Raw genomic sequence first — 18,152 nt, 5'->3', positions numbered from 1 at the left:
CGCAAAAGGAAGAGAGAGAGGTGATTTTGATGTCTTGTCAAGGAAATGCTACGTCAAAGAGGCCAATTTGGGATCGATTTGCCCCTCAGCATACACTATCTTTAATGTAAGTAGAGCTGACAAAAACTTGGCACTTTAACATCAAGAGGAACTGAAGAAAATGATTGGATAGTATGACTGTATGTGTGAAAAAGAAGTTGTTTAAAACCTTTTTGCAAATTGGTGTGAACAATTATCATTAATAACGTCCGAAGAGTGACTCCCTGATGGTCTAGTGGCTAGGATTCGGCGCTCTCACCGCCGCGGCCCGGGTTCGATTCCCGGTCAGGGAATCCTGAATTGACACAAGCTCCCTGCTTTATTTAAACAAGGGACAGGGTGTTGTTTGCTTTATTGACAATCATGCCAGTTGTCTGAACCCTTTTAATCTCTTGAGGCACAGTAAAACCCATCACTAGCATACTCCAAATGCATCACCACGACCATTAGCAGCTTGGTATGGAGGGTGAGTGACTCCCTGATGGTCTAGTGGCTAGGATTCGTCTCACCTCCGTGTTTGATTCCCGGTTAGGGGATACCTGAGGTGTTATTTGCTTGATTTACAATCATGTCATTTGTCCCTGTTGTCGTGGCTCCCTGCTGGTGGATGAAACAAAGTTCCCACATTTGGACCTTCCCGTTGTTAACTCTTGTCCCATTATACAGCTTGTCTCTTCATCCTTGTAGGACTTGGCTATCATTTAAGAGAAACTGCCCAGCAGCACTGCCTGTCACCTCTTAAGATGTGTCTGGATGTGTGTTCAGCAACTGCAGCCTGTGACATAACATTCTAGAACACTGATGCATTAGAGCCACGAGGACTGTGGATGGAACCTCTCCACAGAATCTTTTGCAAGTCTGTGAAACCAGTGGGATGGGCCACGACCTTCAGAATATGAAACTGACGCACAGCCTACTGCACAGATAAGGCACGAAATGCAGCTACACGTCATTGGTGAAATGGAGACACGTTAATGAACATGAACAGAGGTGAGTGCCTAAACTTTCAACAACATCCTGCAGCCACATGGTCCTTTCATGTATCCATTTCACAACCCTGATCCAGGCAAAAAGCCATTAGCATTGCACTCTGGTAGTTGTACAAGGCCTGAGTTCAAACACTATCAAAGACTTGTTGCATTGGCCGGGAATCGGACCCGGGTCTCCCGCGTGGCAGGCGAGAATTCTACCACTGAACCACCAATGCTCACGTGCCCACTGAACCTCTTAGTACTCCTAGCAGGCTAACATCAGAGCCAAACTATATGGTAGTTCAAGACTATGCACTTCTGCGCTGGCCAGGTTTTTAATTTCATTATTTTTCCAATGTTCTGTCTGTTTTAGTGTAGTGTCTGCTGTCTCACCCAGTGTAACATCTTCTGATGTGTTTTTCCGGGTGTTCCCCAGGGTCCCTCACAGTTTCACACCAATGCGAGAGTATCTCATCCTCAAGCCTCATTGGTAAGTAGAGTCTCTGGTACAACAAGTGGTTTCCTGGTCCCCATGATCTTCTCTCTGGACCCCTCCTCTCTTGCAACTTTCAGAGAACAGAGTCTCTGGACTGCTCTATACTTTTTGACTCCAATCCGTGTGTCCTGCTCAGACAGCAATCACAAAGAGGGGTGTTTTAAGACCTTTGGTTATGTAACACACGGTCAACTACAGTTACAAGTTAGCCCCAGAGGCTTTCATAAAATGGTGTAAATATGCATTAAGCTCAAAAACAAGAAATGCTGAAAAATGAAAGATGTCCCATCCAGACACTAGGCAAACACAAACAATTTGGCTACATTTCTGTATGGAGTTTAAGAAAATATTCTTACCTTGCTGGTTATTTGGACCTTCCTGTTGTTACCTCTTTTCCCTTTATAGACCTTGTCTCCTTATCCTTGTAGGACTTATTATCATTTGCAGCCTCGTCCGACACAATTCTGTGAAGTGACATTCGAGAACACAAGGATTGTCCTCCACTATTCTGTGACAGACATTACAGGTCTTTGATTATTTCAGCTGAGATGAGATGTCTTTTACCTACCTAAAGGTTCTACCGAGATTTGAACTCGGATCGCTGGATTCAGAGTCCAGAGTGCTCACCATTACACCATAGAACCTGCGCAAAAGGAAGAGAGAGAGGTGATTTTGATGTCTTGTCAAGGAAATGCTACGTCAAAGAGGCCAATTTGGGATCGATTTGCCCCTCAGCATACACTATCTTTAATGTAAGTAGAGCTGACAAAAACTTGGCACTTCAACATCAAGAGGAACTGAAGAAAATGATTGGATAGTATGACTGTATGTGTGAAAAAGAAGTTGTTTAAAACCTTTTTGCAAATTGGTGTGAACAATTATCATTAATAACGTCCGAAGAGTGACTCCCTGATGGTCTAGTGGCTAGGATTCGGCGCTCTCACCGCCGCGGCCCGGGTTCGATTCCCGGTCAGGGAATCCTGAATTGACACAAGCTCCCTGCTTTATTTAAACAAGGGACAGGGTGTTGTTTGCTTTATTGACAATCATGCCAGTTGTCTGAACCCTTTTAATCTCTTGAGGCACAGTAAAACCCATCACTAGCATACTCCAAATGCATCACCACGACCATTAGCAGCTTGGTATGGAGGGTGAGTGACTCCCTGATGGTCTAGTGGCTAGGATTCGTCTCACCTCCGTGTTTGATTCCCGGTTAGGGGATACCTGAGGTGTTATTTGCTTGATTTACAATCATGTCATTTGTCCCTGTTGTCGTGGCTCCCTGCTGGTGGATGAAACAAAGTTCCCACATTTGGACCTTCCCGTTGTTAACTCTTGTCCCATTATACAGCTTGTCTCTTCATCCTTGTAGGACTTGGCTATCATTTAAGAGAAACTGCCCAGCAGCACTGCCTGTCACCTCTTAAGATGTGTCTGGATGTGTGTTCAGCAACTGCAGCCTGTGACATAACATTCTAGAACACTGATGCATTAGAGCCACGAGGACTGTGGATGGAACCTCTCCACAGAATCTTTTGCAAGTCTGTGAAACCAGTGGGATGGGCCACGACCTTCAGAATATGAAACTGACGCACAGCCTACTGCACAGATAAGGCACGAAATGCAGCTACACGTCATTGGTGAAATGGAGACACGTTAATGAACATGAACAGAGGTGAGTGCCTAAACTTTCAACAACATCCTGCAGCCACATGGTCCTTTCATGTATCCATTTCACAACCCTGATCCAGGCAAAAAGCCATTAGCATTGCACTCTGGTAGTTGTACAAGGCCTGAGTTCAAACACTATCAAAGACTTGTTGCATTGGCCGGGAATCGGACCCGGGTCTCCCGCGTGGCAGGCGAGAATTCTACCACTGAACCACCAATGCTCACGTGCCCACTGAACCTCTTAGTACTCCTAGCAGGCTAACATCAGAGCCAAACTATATGGTAGTTCAAGACTATGCACTTCTGCGCTGGCCAGGTTTTTAATTTCATTATTTTTCCAATGTTCTGTCTGTTTTAGTGTAGTGTCTGCTGTCTCACCCAGTGTAACATCTTCTGATGTGTTTTTCCGGGTGTTCCCCAGGGTCCCTCACAGTTTCACACCAATGCGAGAGTATCTCATCCTCAAGCCTCATTGGTAAGTAGAGTCTCTGGTACAACAAGTGGTTTCCTGGTCCCCATGATCTTCTCTCTGGACCCCTCCTCTCTTGCAACTTTCAGAGAACAGAGTCTCTGGACTGCTCTATACTTTTTGACTCCAATCCGTGTGTCCTGCTCAGACAGCAATCACAAAGAGGGGTGTTTTAAGACCTTTGGTTATGTAACACACGGTCAACTACAGTTACAAGTTAGCCCCAGAGGCTTTCATAAAATGGTGTAAATATGCATTAAGCTCAAAAACAAGAAATGCTGAAAAATGAAAGATGTCCCATCCAGACACTAGGCAAACACAAACAATTTGGCTACATTTCTGTATGGAGTTTAAGAAAATATTCTTACCTTGCTGGTTATTTGGACCTTCCTGTTGTTACCTCTTTTCCCTTTATAGACCTTGTCTCCTTATCCTTGTAGGACTTATTATCATTTGCAGCCTCGTCCGACACAATTCTGTGAAGTGACATTCGAGAACACAAGGATTGTCCTCCACTATTCTGTGACAGACATTACAGGTCTTTGATTATTTCAGCTGAGATGAGATGTCTTTTACCTACCTAAAGGTTCTACCGAGATTTGAACTCGGATCGCTGGATTCAGAGTCCAGAGTGCTCACCATTACACCATAGAACCTGCGCAAAAGGAAGAGAGAGAGGTGATTTTGATGTCTTGTCAAGGAAATGCTACGTCAAAGAGGCCAATTTGGGATCGATTTGCCCCTCAGCATACACTATCTTTAATGTAAGTAGAGCTGACAAAAACTTGGCACTTTAACATCAAGAGGAACTGAAGAAAATGATTGGATAGTATGACTGTATGTGTGAAAAAGAAGTTGTTTAAAACCTTTTTGCAAATTGGTGTGAACAATTATCATTAATAACGTCCGAAGAGTGACTCCCTGATGGTCTAGTGGCTAGGATTCGGCGCTCTCACCGCCGCGGCCCGGGTTCGATTCCTGGTCAGGGAATCCTGAATTGACACAAGCTCCCTGCTTTATTTAAACAAGGGACAGGGTGTTGTTTGCTTGATTGACAATCATGCCAGTTGTCTGAACCCTTTTAATCTCTTGAGGCACAGTAAAACCCATCACTAGCATACTCCAAATGCATCACCACGACCATTAGCAGCTTGGTATGGAGGGTGAGTGACTCCCTGATGGTCTAGTGGCTAGGATTCGTCTCACCTCCGTGTTTGATTCCCGGTTAGGGGATACCTGAGGTGTTATTTGCTTGATTTACAATCATGTCATTTGTCCCTGTTGTCGTGGCTCCCTGCTGGTGGATGAAACAAAGTTCCCACATTTGGACCTTCCCGTTGTTAACTCTTGTCCCATTATACAGCTTGTCTCTTCATCCTTGTAGGACTTGGCTATCATTTAAGAGAAACTGCCCAGCAGCACTGCCTGTCACCTCTTAAGATGTGTCTGGATGTGTGTTCAGCAACTGCAGCCTGTGACATAACATTCTAGAACACTGATGCATTAGAGCCACGAGGACTGTGGATGGAACCTCTCCACAGAATCTTTTGCAAGTCTGTGAAACCAGTGGGATGGGCCACGACCTTCAGAATATGAAACTGACGCACAGCGTACTGCACAGATAAGGCACGAAATGCAGCTACACGTCATTGGTGAAATGGAGACAAGTTAATGAACATGAACAGAGGTGAGTGCCTAAACTTTCAACAACATCCTGCAGCCACATGGTCCTTTCATGTATCCATTTCACAACCCTGATCCAGGCAAAAAGCCATTAGCATTGCACTCTGGTAGTTGTACAAGGCCTGAGTTCAAACACTATCAAAGACTTGTTGCATTGGCCGGGAATCGGACCCGGGTCTCCCGCGTGGCAGGCGAGAATTCTACCACTGAACCACCAATGCTGACGTGCCCACTGAACCTCTTAGTACTCCTAGCAGGCTAACATCAGAGCCAAACTATATGGTAGTTCAAGACTATGCACTTCTGCGCTGGCCAGGTTTTTAATTTCATTATTTTTCCAATGTTCTGTCTGTTTTAGTGTAGTGTCTGCTGCCTCACCCACTGTAACATCTTCTGATGTGTTTTTCCGGGTGTTCCCCAGGGTCCCTCACAGTTTCACACCAATGCGAGAGGATCTCATCCTCAAGCCTCATTGGTAAGTAGAGTCTCTGGTACAACAAGTGGTTTCCTGGTCCCCATGATCTTCTCTCTGGACCCCGCCTCTCTTGCAACTTTCAGAGAACAGAGTCTCTGGACTGCTCTATACTTTTTGACTCCAATCCGTGTGTCCTGCTCAGACAGCAATCACAAAGAGGGGTGTTTTAAGACCTTTGGTTATGTAACACACGGTCAACTACAGTTACAAGTTAGCCCCAGAGGCTTTCATAAAATGGTGTAAATATGCATTAAGCTCAAAAACAAGAAATGCTGAAAAATGAAAGATGTCCCATCCAGACACTAGGCAAACACAAACAATTTGGCTACATTTCTGTATGGAGTTTAAGAAAATATTCTTACCTTGCTGGTTATTTGGACCTTCCTGTTGTTACCTCTTTTCCCTTTATAGACCTTGTCTCCTTATCCTTGTAGGACTTATTATCATTTGCAGCCTCGTCCGACACAATTCTGTGAAGTGACATTCGAGAACACAAGGATTGTCCTCCACTATTCTGTGACAGACATTACAGGTCTTTGATTATTTCAGCTGAGACGAGATGTCTTTTACCTACCTAAAGGTTCTACCGAGATTTGAACTCGGATCGCTGGATTCAGAGTCCAGAGTGCTCACCATTACACCATAGAACCTGCGCAAAAGGAAGAGAGAGAGGAACATCAAGAGGAACTGAAGAAAGTGATTGGATAGTATGACTGTATGTGTGAAAAAGAAGTTGTTTAAAACCTTTTTGCAAATTGGTGTGAACAATTATCATTAATAACGTCCGAAGAGTGACTCCCTGATGGTCTAGTGGCTAGGATTCGGCGCTCTCACCGCCGCGGCCCGGGTTCGATTCCCGGTCAGGGAATCCTGAATTGACACAAGCTCCCTGCTTTATTTAAACAAGGGACAGGGTGTTGTTTGCTTGATTGACAATCATGCCAGTTGTCTGAACCCTTTTAATCTCTTGAGGCACAGTAAAACCCATCACTAGCATACTCCAAATGCATCACCACGACCATTAGCAGCTTGGTATGGAGGGTGAGTGACTCCCTGATGGTCTAGTGGCTAGGATTCGTCTCACCTCCGTGTTTGATTCCCGGTTAGGGGATACCTGAGGTGTTATTTGCTTGATTTACAATCATGTCATTTGTCCCTGTTGTCGTGGCTCCCTGCTGGTGGATGAAACAAAGTTCCCACATTTGGACCTTCCCGTTGTTAACTCTTGTCCCATTATACAGCTTGTCTCTTCATCCTTGTAGGACTTGGCTATCATTTAAGAGAAACTGCCCAGCAGCACTGCCTGTCACCTCTTAAGATGTGTCTGGATGTGTGTTCAGCAACTGCAGCCTGTGACATAACATTCTAGAACACTGATGCATTAGAGCCACGAGGACTGTGGATGGAACCTCTCCACAGAATCTTTTGCAAGTCTGTGAAACCAGTGGGATGGGCCACGACCTTCAGAATATGAAACTGACGCACAGCGTACTGCACAGATAAGGCACGAAATGCAGCTACACGTCATTGGTGAAATGGAGACAAGTTAATGAACATGAACAGAGGTGAGTGCCTAAACTTTCAACAACATCCTGCAGCCACATGGTCCTTTCATGTATCCATTTCACAACCCTGATCCAGGCAAAAAGCCATTAGCATTGCACTCTGGTAGTTGTACAAGGCCTGAGTTCAAACACTATCAAAGACTTGTTGCATTGGCCGGGAATCGGACCCGGGTCTCCCGCGTGGCAGGCGAGAATTCTACCACTGAACCACCAATGCTCACGTGCCCACTGAACCTCTTAGTACTCCTAGCAGGCTAACATCAGAGCCAAACTATATGGTAGTTCAAGACTATGCACTTCTGCGCTGGCCAGGTTTTTAATTTCATTATTTTTCCAATGTTCTGTCTGTTTTAGTGTAGTGTCTGCTGCCTCACCCACTGTAACATCTTCTGATGTGTTTTTCCGGGTGTTCCCCAGGGTCCCTCACAGTTTCACACCAATGCGAGAGGATCTCATCCTCAAGCCTCATTGGTAAGTAGAGTCTCTGGTACAACAAGTGGTTTCCTGGTCCCCATGATCTTCTCTCTGGACCCCGCCTCTCTTGCAACTTTCAGAGAACAGAGTCTCTGGACTGCTCTATACTTTTTGACTCCAATCCGTGTGTCCTGCTCAGACAGCAATCACAAAGAGGGGTGTTTTAAGACCTTTGGTTATGTAACACACGGTCAACTACAGTTACAAGTTAGCCCCAGAGGCTTTCATAAAATGGTGTAAATATGCATTAAGCTCAGAAACAAGAAATGCTGAAAAATGAAAGATGTCCCATCCAGACACTAGGCAAACACAAACAATTTGGCTACATTTCTGTATGGAGTTTAAGAAAAGATTCTTACCTTGCTGGTTATTTCGACCTTCCTGTTGTTACCTCTTTTCCCTTTATAGACCTTGTCTCCTTATCATCATTTGCAGCCTCGTCCGACACAATTCTGTGAAGTGACATTCGAGAACACAAGGATTGTCCTCCACTATTCTGTGACAGACATTACAGGTCTTTGATTATTTCAGCTGAGACGAGATGTCTTTTACCTACCTAAAGGTTCTACCGAGATTTGAACTCGGATCGCTGGATTCAGAGTCCAGAGTGCTCACCATTACACCATAGAACCTGCGCAAAAGGAAGAGAGAGAGGAACATCAAGAGGAACTGAAGAAAGTGATTGGATAGTATGACTGTATGTGTGAAAAAGAAGTTGTTTAAAACCTTTTTGCAAATTGGTGTGAACAATTATCATTAATAACGTCCGAAGAGTGACTCCCTGATGGTCTAGTGGCTAGGATTCGGCGCTCTCACCGCCGCGGCCCGGGTTCGATTCCCGGTCAGGGAATCCTGAATTGACACAAGCTCCCTGCTTTATTTAAACAAGGGACAGGGTGTTGTTTGCTTTATTGACAATCATGCCAGTTGTCTGAACCCTTTTAATCTCTTGAGGCACAGTAAAACCCATCACTAGCATACTCCAAATGCATCACCACGACCATTAGCAGCTTGGTATGGAGGGTGAGTGACTCCCTGATGGTCTAGTGGCTAGGATTCGTCTCACCTCCGTGTTTGATTCCCGGTTAGGGGATACCTGAGGTGTTATTTGCTTGATTTACAATCATGTCATTTGTCCCTGTTGTCGTGGCTCCCTGCTGGTGGATGAAACAAAGTTCCCACATTTGGACCTTCCCGTTGTTAACTCTTGTCCCATTATACAGCTTGTCTCTTCATCCTTGTAGGACTTGGCTATCATTTAAAAGAAACTGTCCAGCAGCACTGCCTGTCACCTCTTAAGATGTGTCTGGATGTGTGTTCAGCAACTGCAGCCTGTGACATAACATTCTAGAACACTGATGCATTAGAGCCACGAGGACTGTGGATGGAACCTCTCCACAGAATCTTTTGCAAGTCTGTGAAACCAGTGGGATGGGCCACGACCTTCAGAATATGAAACTGACGCACAGCCTACTGCACAGATAAGGCACGAAATGCAGCTACACCTCATTGGTGAAATGGAGACACGTTAATGAACATGAACAGAGGTGAGTGCCTAAACTTTCAACAACATCCTGCAGCCACATGGTCCTTTCATGTATCCATTTCACAACCCTGATCCAGGCAAAAAGCCATTAGCATTGCACTCTGGTAGTTGTACAAGGCCTGAGTTCAAACACTATCAAAGACTTGTTGCATTGGCCGGGAATCGGACCCGGGTCTCCCGCGTGGCAGGCGAGAATTCTACCACTGAACCACCAATGCTCACGTGCCCTCTGAACCTCTTAGTACTCCTAGCAGGCTAACATCAGAGCCAAACTATATGGTAGTTCAAGACTATGCACTTCTGCGCTGGCCAGGTTTTTAATTTCATTATTTTTCCAATGTTCTGTCTGTTTTAGTGTAGTGTCTGCTGTCTCACCCACTGTAACATCTTCTGATGTGTTTTTCCGGGTGTTCCCCAGGGTCCCTCACAGTTTCACACCAATGCGAGAGGATCTCATCCTCAAGCCTCATTGGTAAGTAGAGTCTCTGGTACAACAAGTGGTTTCCTGGTCCCCATGATCTTCTCTCTGGACCCCTCCTCTCTTGCAACTTTCAGAGAACAGAGTCTCTGGACTGCTCTATACTTTTTGACTCCAATCCGTGTGTCCTGCTCAGACAGCAATCACAAAGAGGGGTGTTTTAAGACCTTTGGTTATGTAACACACGGTCAACTACAGTTACAAGTTAGACCCAGATGCTTTCATAAAATGGTGTAAATATGCATTAAGCTCAAAAACAAGAAATGCTGAAAAATGAAAGATGTCCCATCCAGACACTAGGCAAACACAAACAATTTGGCTACATTTCTGTATGGAGTTTAAGAAAATATTCTTACCTTGCTGGTTATTTCGACCTTCCTGTTGTTACCTCTTTTCCCTTTATAGACCTTGTCTCCTTATCCTTGTAGGACTTATTATCATTTGCAGCCTCGTCCGACACAATTCTGTGAAGTGACATTCGAGAACACAAGGATTGTCCTCCACTATTCTGTGACAGACATTACAGGTCTTTGATTATTTCAGCTGAGATGAGATGTCTTTTACCTACCTAAAGGTTCTACCGAGATTTGAACTCGGATCCCTGGATTCAGAGTCCAGAGTGCTCACCATTACACAATAGAACCTGCGCAAAAGGAAGAGAGAGAGGTGATTTTGATGTCTTGTCAAGGAAATGCTACGTCAAAGAGGCCAATTTGGGATCGATTTGCCCCTCAGCATACACTATCTTTAATGTAAGTAGAGCTGACAAAAACTTGGCACTTTAACATAAAGAGGAACTGAAGAAAATGATTGGATAGTATGACTGTATGTGTGAAAAAGAAGTTGTTAAAACCTTTTTGCAAATTGGTGTGAACAATTATCATTAATAACGTCCAAAGAGTGACTCCCTGATGGTCTAGTGGCTAGGATTCGGTGCTCTCACCGCCGCGGCCCGAGTTTGATTCCCGGTCAGGGAATCCTGAATTGACACAAGCTCCCTGCTTTATTTAAACAAGGGACAGGGTGTTGTTTGCTTGATTGACAATCATGCCAGTTGTCTGAACCCTTTTAATCTCTTGAGGCACAGTAAAACCCATCACTAGCATACTCCAAATGCATCACCACGACCATTAGCAGCTTGGTATGGAGGGTGAGTGACTCCCTGATGGTCTAGTGGCTAGGATTCGTCTCACCTCCGTGTTTGATTCCCGGTTAGGGGATACCTGAGGTGTTATTTGCTTGATTTACAATCATGTCATTTGTCCCTGTTGTCGTGGCTCCCTGCTGGTGGATGAAACAAAGTTCCCACATTTGGACCTTCCCGTTGTTAACTCTTGTCCCATTATACAGCTTGTCTCTTCATCCTTGTAGTACTTGGCTATCATTTAAGAGAAACTGCCCAGCAGCACTGCCTGTCACCTCTTAAGATGTGTCTGGATGTGTGTTCAGCAACTGCAGCCTGTGACATAACATTCTAGAACACTGATGCATTAGAGCCACGAGGACTGTGGATGGAACCTCTCCACTCTACCTCTCCACTCTATCTTTAATGTAAGTAGAGCTGACAAAAACTTGGCACTTTAACATCAAGAGGAACTGAAGTAAATGATTGGATAGTATGACTGTATGTGTGAAAAAGAAGTTGTTTAAAACCTTTTTGCAAATTGGTGTGAACAATTATCATTAATAACGTCCAAAGAGTGACTCCCTGATGGTCTAGTGGCTAGGATTCGGCGCTCTCACCGCCGCGGCCCGGGTTCGATTCCCGGTCAGGGAATCCTGAATTGACACAAGCTCCCTGCTTTATTTAAACAAGGGACAGGGTGTTGTTTGCTTGATTGACAATCATGCCAGTTGTCTGAACCCTTTTAATCTCTTGAGGCACAGTAAAACCCATCACTAGCATACTCCAAATGCATCACCACGACCATTAGCAGCTTGGTATGGAGGGTGAGTGACTCCCTGATGGTCTAGTGGCTAGGATTCGTCTCACCTCCGTGTTTGATTCCCGGTTAGGGGATACCTGAGGTGTTATTTGCTTGATTTACAATCATGTCATTTGTCCCTGTTGTCGTGGCTCCCTGCTGGTGGATGAAACAAAGTTCCCACATTTGGACCTTCCCGTTGTTAACTCTTGTCCCATTATACAGCTTGTCTCTTCATCCTTGTAGGACTTGGCTATCATTTAAGAGAAACTGCCCAGCAGCACTGCCTGTCACCTCTTAAGATGTGTCTGGATGTGTGTTCAGCAACTGCAGCCTGTGACATAACATTCTAGAACACTGATGCATTAGAGCCACGAGGACTGTGGATGGAACCTCTCCACAGAATCTTTTGCAAGTCTGTGAAACCAGTGGGATGGGCCACGATCTTCAGAATATGAAGCTGACGCACAGCCTACTGCACAGATAAGGCACGAAATGCAGCTACACCTCATTGGTGAAATGGAGACACGTTAATGAACATGAACAGAGGTGAGTGCCTAAACTTTCAACAACATCCTGCAGCCACATGGTCCTTTCATGTATCCATTTCACAACCCTGATCCAGGCAAAAAGCCATTAGCATTGCACTCTGGTAGTTGTACAAGGCCTGAGTTCAAACACTATCAAAGACTTGTTGCATTGGCCGGGAATCGGACCCGGGTCTCCCGCGTGGCAGGCGAGAATTCTACCACTGAACCACCAATGCTCACGTGCCCACTGAACCTCTTAGTACTCCTAGCAGGCTAACATCAGAGCCAAACTATATGGTAGTTCAAGACTATGCACTTCTGCGCTGGCCAGGTTTTTAATTTCATTATTTTTCCAATGTTCTGTCTGTTTTAGTGTAGTGTCTGCTGTCTCACCCAGTGTAACATCTTCTGATGTGTTTTTCCGGGTGTTCCCCAGGGTCCCTCACAGTTTCACACCAATGCGAGAGGATCTCATCCTCAAGCCTCATTGGTAAGTAGAGTCTCTGGTACAACAAGTGGTTTCCTGGTCCCCATGATCTTCTCTCTGGACCCCTCCTCTCTTGCAACTTTCAGAGAACAGAGTCTCTGGACTGCTCTATTCTTTTTGACTCCAATCCGTGTGTCCTGCTCAGACAGCAATCACAAAGAGGGGTGTTTTAAGACCTTTGGTTATGTAACACACGGTCAACTACAGTTACAAGTTAGCCCCAGAGGCTTTCATAAAATGGTGTAAATATGCATTAAGCTCAAAAACAAGAAATGCTGAAAAATGAAAGATGTCCCATCCAGACACTAGGCAAACAGAAACAATTTGGATACATTTCTGTATGGAGTTTAAGAAAAGATTCTTACCTTGCTCGTTATTTGGACCTTCCTGTTGTTACCTCTTTTCCCTTTATAGACTATGGCTGTGTCCCAAAGTCAAGGAAGGATGCTCAAACGGCTGGATTTGAAGGACACTACGTCATCGACATCCGCCGAAGGACTGTCCCAATGTCGAGGATGCTCCGGAGGACAGAGTCCTTCTTTTGCCCAAATTCCGAGGATGCATGTGTGTATCCTCCGTGCGCTCCGACTACCCATAAAGCATTGCGCACACCGGTCTACCGGGAGATTTAAAAATTCGCCAAAGGGCCGAGAGCGGCGCTGAAGTTAAGCAGGACGTCCAATTGTGCAATGACGCACAGCTGCACACTGGCTGTCCCATTTGTGCATTACACCAGTGAAAGGAAGGACTCTTGCCTTGCCTTCGGAGGACCCGACTCTGAAGGAAGGATCCTACCAAGGAAGGATCCTTGACATTGGGACACAGCCCTTGTCTCCTTATCCTTGTAGGACTTATTATCATTTGCAGCCTCGTCCGACACAATTCTGTGAAGTGACATTCGAGAACACAAGGATTGTCCTCCACTATTCTGTGACAGACATTACAGGTCTTTGATTATTTCAGCTGAGATGAGATGTCTTTTACCTACCTAAAGGTTCTACCGAGATTTGAACTCGGATCCCTGGATTCAGAGTCCAGAGTGCTCACCATTACACCATAGAACCTGCGCAAAAGGAAGAGAGAGAGGTGATTTTGATGTCTTGTCAAGGAAATGCTACGTCAAAGAGGCCAATTTGGGATCGATTTGCCCCTCAGCATACACTATCTTTAATGTAAGTAGAGCTGACAAAAACTTGGCACTTTAACATCAAGAGGAACTGAAGAAAATGATTGGATAGTATGACTGTATGTGTGAAAAAGAAGTTGTTTAAAACCTTTTTGCAAATTGGTGTGAACAATTATCATTAATAACGTCCGAAGAGTGACTCCCTGATGGTCTAGTGGCTAGGATTCGGCGCTCTCACCGCCGCGGCCAGGGTTCGATTCCCGGTCAGGGAATCCTGAATTGACACAAGCTCCCTGCTTTATTTAAACAAGGGACAGGGTGTTGTTTGCTTGATTGACAATCATGCCAGTTGTCTGAACCCTTTTAATCTCTTGAGGCACAGTAAAACCCATCACTAGCATACACCAAATGCATCACCACGACCATTAGCAGCTTGGTATGGAGGGTGAGTGACTCCCTGATGGTCTAGTGGCTAGGATTCGTCTCACCTCCGTGTTTGATTCCCGGTTAGGGGATACCTGAGGTGTTATTTGCTTGATTTACAATCATGTCATTTGTCCCTGTTGTCGTGGCTCCCTGCTGGTGGATGAAACAAAGTTCCCACATTTGGACCTTCCCGTTGTTAACTCTTGTCCCATTATACAGCTTGTCTCTTCATCCTTGTAGGACTTGGCTATCATTTAAGAGAAACTGTCCAGCAGCACTGCCTGTCACCTCTTAAGATGTGTCTGGATGTGTGTTCAGCAACTGCAGCCTGTGACATAACATTCTAGAACACTGATGCATTAGAGCCACGAGGACTGTGGATGGAACCTCTCCACAGAATCTTTTGCAAGTCTGTGAAACCAGTGGGATGGGCCACGATCTTCAGAATATGAAGCTGACGCACAGCCTACTGCACAGATAAGGCACGAAATGCAGCTACACCTCATTGGTGAAATGGAGACACGTTAATGAACATGAACAGAGGTGAGTGCCTAAACTTTCAACAACATCCTGCAGCCACATGGTCCTTTCATGTATCCATTTCACAACCCTGATCCAGGCAAAAAGCCATTAGCATTGCACTCTGGTAGTTGTACAAGGCCTGAGTTCAAACACTATTAAAGACTTGTTGCATTGGCCGGGAATCGGACCCGGGTCTCCCGCGTGGCAGGCGAGAATTCTACCACTGAACCACCAATGCTCACGTGCCCACTGAACCTCTTAGTACTCCTAGCAGGCTAACATCAGAGCCAAACTATATGGTAGTTCAAGACTATGCACTTCTGCGCTGGCCAGGTTTTTAATTTCATTATTTTTCCAATGTTCTGTCTGTTTTAGTGTAGTGTCTGCTGTCTCACCCAGTGTAACATCTTCTGATGTGTTTTTCCGGGTGTTCCCCAGGGTCCCTCACAGTTTCACACCAATGCGAGAGGATCTCATCCTCAAGCCTCATTGGTAAGTAGAGTCTCTGGTACAACAAGTGGTTTCCTGGTCCCCATGATCTTCTCTCTGGACCCCTCCTCTCTTGCAACTTTCAGAGAACAGAGTCTCTGGACTGCTCTATTCTTTTTGACTCCAATCCGTGTGTCTTGCTCAGACAGCAATCACAAAGAGGGGTGTTTTAAGACCTTTGGTTATGTAACACACGGTCAACTACAGTTACAAGTTAGCCCCAGAGGCTTTCATAAAATGGTGTAAATATGCATTAAGCTCAAAAACAAGAAATGCTGAAAAATGAAAGATGTCCCATCCAGACACTAGGCAAACACAAACAATTTGGATACATTTCTGTATGGAGTTTAAGAAAAGATTCTTACCTTGCTCGTTATTTGGACCTTCCTGTTGTTACCTCTTTTCCCTTTATAGACTATGGCTGTGTCCCAAAGTCAAGGAAGGATGCTCAAACGGCTGGATTTGAAGGACACTACGTCATCGACATCCGCCGAAGGACTGTCCCAATGTCGAGGATGCTCCGGAGGACAGAGTCCTTCTTTTGCCCAAATTCCGAGGATGCATGTGTGTATCCTCCGTGCGCTCCGACTACCCATAAAGCATTGCGCACACCGGTCTACCGGGAGATTTAAAAATTCGCCAAAGGGCCGAGAGCGGCGCTGAAGTTAAGCAGGACGTCCAATTGTGCAATGACGCACAGCTGCACACTGGCTGTCCCATTTGTGCATTACACCAGTGAAAGGAAGGACTCTTGCCTTGCCTTCGGAGGACCCGACTCTGAAGGAAGGATCCTACCAAGGAAGGATCCTTGACATTGGGACACAGCCCTTGTCTCCTTATCCTTGTAGGACTTATTATCATTTGCAGCCTCGTCCGACACAATTCTGTGAAGTGACATTCGAGAACACAAGGATTGTCCTCCACTATTCTGTGACAGACATTACAGGTCTTTGATTATTTCAGCTGAGATGAGATGTCTTTTACCTACCTAAAGGTTCTACCGAGATTTGAACTCGGATCCCTGGATTCAGAGTCCAGAGTGCTCACCATTACACCATAGAACCTGCGCAAAAGGAAGAGAGAGAGGTGATTTTGATGTCTTGTCAAGGAAATGCTACGTCAAAGAGGCCAATTTGGGATCGATTTGCCCCTCAGCATACACTATCTTTAATGTAAGTAGAGCTGACAAAAACTTGGCACTTTAACATCAAGAGGAACTGAAGAAAATGATTGGATAGTATGACTGTATGTGTGAAAAAGAAGTTGTTTAAAACCTTTTTGCAAATTGGTGTGAACAATTATCATTAATAACGTCCGAAGAGTGACTCCCTGATGGTCTAGTGGCTAGGATTCGGCGCTCTCACCGCCGCGGCCAGGGTTCGATTCCCGGTCAGGGAATCCTGAATTGACACAAGCTCCCTGCTTTATTTAAACAAGGGACAGGGTGTTGTTTGCTTGAGTGACAATCATGCCAGTTGTCTGAACCCTTTTAATCTCTTGAGGCACAGTAAAACCCATCACTAGCATACACCAAATGCATCACCACGACCATTAGCAGCTTGGTATGGAGGGTGAGTGACTCCCTGATGGTCTAGTGGCTAGGATTCGTCTCACCTCCGTGTTTGATTCCCGGTTAGGGGATACCTGAGGTGTTATTTGCTTGATTTACAATCATGTCATTTGTCCCTGTTGTCGTGGCTCCCTGCTGGTGGATGAAACAAAGTTCCCACATTTGGACCTTCCCGTTGTTAACTCTTGTCCCATTATACAGCTTGTCTCTTCATCCTTGTAGGACTTGGCTATCATTTAAGAGAAACTGTCCAGCAGCACTGCCTGTCACCTCTTAAGATGTGTCTGGATGTGTGTTCAGCAACTGCAGCCTGTGACATAACATTCTAGAACACTGATGCATTAGAGCCACGAGGACTGTGGATGGAACCTCTCCACAGAATCTTTTGCAAGTCTGTGAAACCAGTGGGATGGGCCACGACCTTCAGAATATGAAACTGACGCACAGCGTACTGCACAGATAAGGCACGAAATGCAGCTACACGTCATTGGTGAAATGGAGACAAGTTAATGAACATGAACAGAGGTGAGTGCCTAAACTTTCAACAACATCCTGCAGCCACATGGTCCTTTCATGTATCCATTTCACAACCCTGATCCAGGCAAAAAGCCATTAGCATTGCACTCTGGTAGTTGTACAAGGCCTGAGTTCAAACACTATCAAAGACTTGTTGCATTGGCCGGGAATCGGACCCGGGTCTCCCGCGTGGCAGGCGAGAATTCTACCACTGAACCACCAATGCTCACGTGCCCACTGAACCTCTTAGTACTCCTAGCAGGCTAACATCAGAGCCAAACTATATGGTAGTTCAAGACTATGCACTTCTGCGCTGGCCAGGTTTTTAATTTCATTATTTTTCCAATGTTCTGTCTGTTTTAGTGTAGTGTCTGCTGCCTCACCCACTGTAACATCTTCTGATGTGTTTTTCCGGGTGTTCCCCAGGGTCCCTCACAGTTTCACACCAATGCGAGAGGATCTCATCCTCAAGCCTCATTGGTAAGTAGAGTCTCTGGTACAACAAGTGGTTTCCTGGTCCCCATGATCTTCTCTCTGGACCCCGCCTCTCTTGCAACTTTCAGAGAACAGAGTCTCTGGACTGCTCTATACTTTTTGACTCCAATCCGTGTGTCCTGCTCAGACAGCAATCACAAAGAGGGGTGTTTTAAGACCTTTGGTTATGTAACACACGGTCAACTACAGTTACAAGTTA

The 18,152-nt window shown here is 45.3% G+C and overlaps 24 non-coding genes across 24 annotated transcripts; 9 read left to right on the top strand and 15 right to left on the bottom strand.

The window, feature by feature from the left end:
• Positions 1-260: 260 nt before the first annotated feature.
• Positions 261-332, top strand: trnae-cuc (transfer RNA glutamic acid (anticodon CUC)). The gene has a single exon. It is a non-coding gene; the product is annotated as a tRNA-Glu (tRNA).
• An 843-nt stretch (positions 333-1,175) lies between these two features.
• trnag-gcc (transfer RNA glycine (anticodon GCC)) lies at positions 1,176-1,246 on the bottom strand. Its single transcript has one exon. It is a non-coding gene; the product is annotated as a tRNA-Gly (tRNA).
• Positions 1,247-2,078: 832 nt separating this feature from the next.
• Positions 2,079-2,150, bottom strand: trnaq-cug (transfer RNA glutamine (anticodon CUG)). Its single transcript has one exon. It is a non-coding gene; the product is annotated as a tRNA-Gln (tRNA).
• A 262-nt stretch (positions 2,151-2,412) lies between these two features.
• trnae-cuc (transfer RNA glutamic acid (anticodon CUC)) lies at positions 2,413-2,484 on the top strand. The gene has a single exon. It is a non-coding gene; the product is annotated as a tRNA-Glu (tRNA).
• Positions 2,485-3,327: 843 nt separating this feature from the next.
• On the bottom strand, positions 3,328-3,398 carry trnag-gcc (transfer RNA glycine (anticodon GCC)). The gene has a single exon. It is a non-coding gene; the product is annotated as a tRNA-Gly (tRNA).
• Positions 3,399-4,230: 832 nt separating this feature from the next.
• trnaq-cug (transfer RNA glutamine (anticodon CUG)) lies at positions 4,231-4,302 on the bottom strand. The gene has a single exon. It is a non-coding gene; the product is annotated as a tRNA-Gln (tRNA).
• Positions 4,303-4,564: 262 nt separating this feature from the next.
• Positions 4,565-4,636, top strand: trnae-cuc (transfer RNA glutamic acid (anticodon CUC)). Its single transcript has one exon. It is a non-coding gene; the product is annotated as a tRNA-Glu (tRNA).
• Positions 4,637-5,479: 843 nt separating this feature from the next.
• Positions 5,480-5,550, bottom strand: trnag-gcc (transfer RNA glycine (anticodon GCC)). The gene has a single exon. It is a non-coding gene; the product is annotated as a tRNA-Gly (tRNA).
• An 832-nt stretch (positions 5,551-6,382) lies between these two features.
• trnaq-cug (transfer RNA glutamine (anticodon CUG)) lies at positions 6,383-6,454 on the bottom strand. The gene has a single exon. It is a non-coding gene; the product is annotated as a tRNA-Gln (tRNA).
• Positions 6,455-6,600: 146 nt separating this feature from the next.
• Positions 6,601-6,672, top strand: trnae-cuc (transfer RNA glutamic acid (anticodon CUC)). Its single transcript has one exon. It is a non-coding gene; the product is annotated as a tRNA-Glu (tRNA).
• Positions 6,673-7,515: 843 nt separating this feature from the next.
• Positions 7,516-7,586, bottom strand: trnag-gcc (transfer RNA glycine (anticodon GCC)). Its single transcript has one exon. It is a non-coding gene; the product is annotated as a tRNA-Gly (tRNA).
• Positions 7,587-8,403: 817 nt separating this feature from the next.
• trnaq-cug (transfer RNA glutamine (anticodon CUG)) lies at positions 8,404-8,475 on the bottom strand. Its single transcript has one exon. It is a non-coding gene; the product is annotated as a tRNA-Gln (tRNA).
• Positions 8,476-8,621: 146 nt separating this feature from the next.
• Positions 8,622-8,693, top strand: trnae-cuc (transfer RNA glutamic acid (anticodon CUC)). The gene has a single exon. It is a non-coding gene; the product is annotated as a tRNA-Glu (tRNA).
• Positions 8,694-9,536: 843 nt separating this feature from the next.
• trnag-gcc (transfer RNA glycine (anticodon GCC)) lies at positions 9,537-9,607 on the bottom strand. Its single transcript has one exon. It is a non-coding gene; the product is annotated as a tRNA-Gly (tRNA).
• An 832-nt stretch (positions 9,608-10,439) lies between these two features.
• Positions 10,440-10,511, bottom strand: trnaq-cug (transfer RNA glutamine (anticodon CUG)). Its single transcript has one exon. It is a non-coding gene; the product is annotated as a tRNA-Gln (tRNA).
• A 261-nt stretch (positions 10,512-10,772) lies between these two features.
• On the top strand, positions 10,773-10,844 carry trnae-cuc (transfer RNA glutamic acid (anticodon CUC)). The gene has a single exon. It is a non-coding gene; the product is annotated as a tRNA-Glu (tRNA).
• A 728-nt stretch (positions 10,845-11,572) lies between these two features.
• trnae-cuc (transfer RNA glutamic acid (anticodon CUC)) lies at positions 11,573-11,644 on the top strand. The gene has a single exon. It is a non-coding gene; the product is annotated as a tRNA-Glu (tRNA).
• An 843-nt stretch (positions 11,645-12,487) lies between these two features.
• On the bottom strand, positions 12,488-12,558 carry trnag-gcc (transfer RNA glycine (anticodon GCC)). Its single transcript has one exon. It is a non-coding gene; the product is annotated as a tRNA-Gly (tRNA).
• Positions 12,559-13,801: 1,243 nt separating this feature from the next.
• trnaq-cug (transfer RNA glutamine (anticodon CUG)) lies at positions 13,802-13,873 on the bottom strand. Its single transcript has one exon. It is a non-coding gene; the product is annotated as a tRNA-Gln (tRNA).
• Positions 13,874-14,135: 262 nt separating this feature from the next.
• On the top strand, positions 14,136-14,207 carry trnae-cuc (transfer RNA glutamic acid (anticodon CUC)). Its single transcript has one exon. It is a non-coding gene; the product is annotated as a tRNA-Glu (tRNA).
• Positions 14,208-15,050: 843 nt separating this feature from the next.
• Positions 15,051-15,121, bottom strand: trnag-gcc (transfer RNA glycine (anticodon GCC)). Its single transcript has one exon. It is a non-coding gene; the product is annotated as a tRNA-Gly (tRNA).
• A 1,243-nt stretch (positions 15,122-16,364) lies between these two features.
• trnaq-cug (transfer RNA glutamine (anticodon CUG)) lies at positions 16,365-16,436 on the bottom strand. Its single transcript has one exon. It is a non-coding gene; the product is annotated as a tRNA-Gln (tRNA).
• A 262-nt stretch (positions 16,437-16,698) lies between these two features.
• trnae-cuc (transfer RNA glutamic acid (anticodon CUC)) lies at positions 16,699-16,770 on the top strand. Its single transcript has one exon. It is a non-coding gene; the product is annotated as a tRNA-Glu (tRNA).
• An 843-nt stretch (positions 16,771-17,613) lies between these two features.
• trnag-gcc (transfer RNA glycine (anticodon GCC)) lies at positions 17,614-17,684 on the bottom strand. Its single transcript has one exon. It is a non-coding gene; the product is annotated as a tRNA-Gly (tRNA).
• Positions 17,685-18,152: the final 468 nt, after the last annotated feature.

The sequence above is a fragment of the Centropristis striata genome, chromosome 14 (genome assembly GCF_030273125.1).
Source record: "Centropristis striata isolate RG_2023a ecotype Rhode Island chromosome 14, C.striata_1.0, whole genome shotgun sequence".
NCBI classification, from domain to species: domain Eukaryota; kingdom Metazoa; phylum Chordata; class Actinopteri; order Perciformes; family Serranidae; genus Centropristis; species Centropristis striata.
Note: the sequence above shows the minus strand (reverse complement) of the source record. Positions and strands in the feature narration are given on the sequence as shown.